Genomic DNA, 4,913 nt, shown 5'->3' with positions numbered 1-4,913 from the left:
AGCTTTCTGTTAGTTCCAGTAGCTTCTTAGTGAATTCCTTAGAATTTTGAATATGTCATCTGCAAACAGTTTTACTTTTCCTATTTGGATGACTTTATCTCTTTTTATTGTCTAACTATGCTGGCTAAGACATCTGGTACAATGTTGAGTAGAAGTGGTGAGATTGGACACTTATCACATAATTGATCTTAGTGGCAACATTGCTTAATCTTTCTAATAAAATATAATGTTACCTATGTGTTTTCATACATATCCTGTATCAGGTTGAGGCAGCTCCTTCTGTTCCTAGTTTGTTGAATATTTTTATTGTAAAAGTATACGGGATTTTATCAGATGCTTTCTCTGTATTTGTTGATTTTCATATGCTAACCCCACATTGCAATCCTCTGATAAATCTCACTTGGTCATGATGTGTAATCCTTCTTTATGTTGTGGAATTTGATATACTAGGATTTTTGCATATATATTTATAAGGACATTGGTCTGTCATTTTCTTGTAATATTTTTCTCAGAATCTGGTACTAGTATAATAATGGTCTCAGAATGAGCTGGGAAGTGTTCCCATTTCTATTTTTTTTTTCCCATTTCTATTTTTAAAAGAGTTGGGCAGCCTGGGTGGCTCAGCGGTTTAGCACTGCCTTCCGCCCTGGGTATAACCCCGGGGACCCGGGATCGATTTCTGCGGCAGGCTCCCTGAGTGGAGCCTGCTTCTAGCTCTGCCTGTGTCTCTGCCTCTCTCTCTCTCTCTCTCTCTGTGTGTCTCTCATGAATAAATAAATACAATCTTTAAAAAATAATAAAAGAGTTGATGAATAAATATTATTAATTCTTTATGAAATGTTTAGTATAGTGAAGGCTCTGCATTCCTTTATTGGAAGTTCTTAAATTACTCAGTCTCTTTGGTTATGAAACATCTATTCTGATTTTTTAAAAATCTCCTTTTGAGTCACTTCAGTAGGTTGTGACTTTCTAGAAATACGTCCACTTTTTCTCATTTACCTCATTTGTTGTTATACAATTATTCATCATATTCTTTTAGAGTCCCTGACATTTCTGTAAAGTCACTAGTTCCCTCTTGTTTCCTGATTTTAATAATATGAGTCTTTTCATGAGTTTTGGTTTTGGTTTTGGCTTTGGTTTGTTTTTATTTTGTTTTGTTTTGTTAATCTAGTTACAAGTGTGTCTACTCTTTTTATTTAATCTACTCTATTTTAAAAAAATTATTTATTTCCACTCTAAATAATTATTATTTCCTTCTCTCTTGTTGTTTTAGCTTAATTTTATTTTTCTAATATTCTAGGGTGAAAGGTTAGTTTATTGACTTGGATTTTTTTTTTTTTAATGTGGGCATTTACAATTATAAAATTTTCTCCAAGAACTGCTTAGCTGCTTTCGATAACTTTGGTATGTTCAGTTTTTGTTTTAATTTGTCTCAAACTATTTTCTGACTTCCCTTGTGATTTCTTAATTTGAGCTTTTGGTTATTTTGGAGTTTATTTATTTTCCACATATTTGTGAATTTCCCAAGTTTTCTTCTGCTGTTAATTTCTAATTTAATTTTAATGTGGTCAGAGAGAACATACTTAGTATTATTTCAGTCTTTTAAGTTTTATTATGCCTTATTTTCTAGTATATGGTCTATCTTGGAGAATGTCTTATGTACAATTGAGAACAATCTATGTCCTGCTGATTGAGAGGAGTGTTCTATGTATGTCTCTTAGATCTGATTGGTTTATAGTGTAATTTAAATATTCTATTTTCTTGTCTATAATCAGTTTCATTGCTCATTTCATTATTGAAAGTAGAATTTTGAAGTCTCTGATTATTATTATCAAATTATCTGTTTTTCCCTTCCATTCTGTCAGGTTTTGTCTCATATATTTTGGTGCAGTGCTATTAGGTACATGTGTGTTTGTAATCATTATATCTTCCTGATGAATTGACCCTCTTATCATTATAAAATGTCATTTGTCTTTAAGCAAGAGTTTTTATCTTAAAATGCATTTTGTCTGATACTACTATTGCTTCCCCAACTCTCTTTGTTACTTCCTGCATAGTTCATCTTGTTCTACTCTTTCACTTTTAACTGATTTCTGTCTTTGAGTCTAACGTGTGTCTTTAGTGGGCAATGTAGAGCTAGAACATATTTTAAAATACATTCTTCTAGTCTCTGTCTTTTCTTTGTAGAATTTAATACATTTACATTTAATGTGATTATTGATAAGGTAGGAAAACATCTACTATTTTGTTACTTGTTTTTTTGGAGGTCTTTTTTTTCCTGTATCCCTGAATTTGTGTCTTCCAAACATTAAATAAATATTATATAGTGTATCCTTTTAACTTCTTTTTTTGTTACTTTTAATATATTTTTGAGTTATTTTTTTAATAGATATCCTGGGAGTTACCATTAACATCTTAATTAAAACCTAAATTAAGGGGTGCCTGGGTAGCTTAGTCAGTTAAGCATCTGCCTTCAGCTCAGATCATGACTTGATGTCCTGGGATCCAGCCCCATGTCATGGTACCCTGCTCAGAGGGGTGTCTACTTCTCCATCTGCCTCTCCCTCTGCCCCTCCCACCACTTGTACTCTTTCTCTCTCAAGTAGATAAATCTTAAAAAAAAAAAAAAAACTATAATTAAAATATACTTTAAAATATTGCTCACCTAATTTTAGTAGTAAACAAAAACATTGCTGTAATATAACTCCATTTCCTCACTTCTCCTTTGTACTAATATTATCATATCATACAAAATATATATATGTTATAAACACTTCAATACAAATTTGTAATTTTTAAATGAAATTGTTTTTTAAAAATAGAACAGTTATAAACAAAAATATATTTCTGTTGTCTTTCATAATACCTATATAGCTAGCTCAATTAGTGCTCTTATGTCTTCATATGAATTCAGGTTACTGTCTAGTGTCATTTTATTTTATTCTGAAGGTCTCCTTTCAGCATTTCCTGCAAGGCAGGTATGTCAGTGATAAATTCTGTTTTAATTTATCTGCTAATGTCCTAATTTTTCTAAACTTCTGAAGGATAGTTTATCTGTATGCAGAATTGTTGGGTGACAGTATTTCTTTAAACATTTTGAAATGTGATTGCACTGTTTTCAGGTTTCCATGGTTTCTGATAAGAAAACAGCTATTATTTTTGAGAATCACTTGTATTTCATTTGTGTTATTTTTTTCTCTTTGTTTTCATGATTTTCTCTTAGAATTTTAAATTTTGTCAAATGGATTATGTGCAACATATTCTTTGATCTCTTTGAATTTATTCTATTTGGATTCCATTGAGATTTTTGAATGTGTAGATAATTTTTTCACAAAAATTGGAAAGTTATGGGTCATTATTTCATTCAAATATGTGTGTGGGTTTTCAACTTTTGTGGGTTTTTTTGTTTTTGTTTTTGTTTTGTTTTGTTTTGCTATTTTCTCTCCTTTTTCTGGAGTCTCATAATTTCTTCTTGGTTCTTTTAATAATTTCTGTGTGTTTATTCATATTCTCTAGTGAGACATCATGACCATATTTTCCTTTAATTTTTTAGACATGTTTTCCTTTAGTTCTTTGAATGTATTTGTAGTAGCTGATTTTAACTCTTTGTATATTAAATCAATACTTGGGGCTTCCTCAACAACAGTTTTTTGTTGACTGCTCTTTCCTTTGTGTATGTGGCATACTTTACATTTGTTTGCATATTTCAATTTTAGGGAAAACTGGACATTAACATATTATAATGATAATATTCCTCCCCATAAGATTAATTGTTTTTATTGTTATGTTGTTTTAGTTTATTCTGTTGCTGTTTGTTTAATTACTTTCCTGGACTAATTCTATAGATTCTGTCTTACCTCCTATATGTGGCTATTCATTTCTCTGCTAGATTTTTAGGAAAGGTTTTTGTCTTTATTTTTAAGCCTAGCTTCCTGGAGGGGACTTGTTGATCAATATAATTTAGTGATCAGTCAATGATTGGTCACAAGATTTCCTTAAATGTCCTTCCTGTATGTCCTTCACTTTTTTGCCAATGGTAGTTTACATGACAACTTCAGTTTTCACTTCCTCTTGGTCATGGCCTCAAAGTCAAGGAAAGATGAGTGACTAAGGATTTTTCCTTTCTTAGATCTTCCCTGGGTATGCACAGAGCCTTGTAGATGCTCAGCCTTTCCGGTCTCCAAGGATAATGTGGCTGCTTTTAAAGGTTACCTACTTCTTCCTTGCTTTCCTGCTGAGCTGAGCTCTGTGTCAAATCAAATAGCCATCACATGCTGAGAATAACCATTTTCCAGGGATCTACATGTTTGGACAAAAGTTCAGTTTTGCTTGAGGATACTTTTCACAGCTCAAAAAGCAATCAGATCTCAGTGTTGTCTGCAATTCTGTTGCCTTTTGGCTACTGAGTTCCTGAGCTGGGAAGGAAAGGGAGATGGAGTTAAAATGTTACAGAACATACTGTGTCTTATTAAAGTTCATTTGTTCTTTTGGATAGATGATTCTCAATTTATTTTGTAACTTTGGTTAATTGCTCACATTCCGAAATGTTTTATTCTCATTGTTTTGCCCATATTTTCATTGTTACAGGAGGAGAGGAGTTCCCTGAGCTCACTGCCATTTTGAAGTTGATTGCCAGTTCTTGTATCTTAATCATTTATTTTTCCTATGTACTATTGCTAAACTCTTCTTTTATCTATTTAGTATTTTTCAAGGTAATTCTCATATCAGGGAGTTACAATCCTTTGTAGTTTCCTTATGTGCAGTGCTTCTAGTAGATGTCCAACAAATAATTGAGTGCTCTATACTATATATTGCCAAATGTCCCATGGGGAGAAAAGTCACTCATTATGGGAAACCATTGATAAACATTATTGCATTAAATCCTTCTCACAATTCTGCTGGGTAGGTATTGT

This window comes from Canis lupus, chromosome 5 (genome assembly GCF_003254725.2).
Source record: "Canis lupus dingo isolate Sandy chromosome 5, ASM325472v2, whole genome shotgun sequence".
Classification (NCBI taxonomy): Eukaryota; Metazoa; Chordata; class Mammalia; order Carnivora; family Canidae; genus Canis; species Canis lupus.
Note: the sequence above shows the minus strand (reverse complement) of the source record.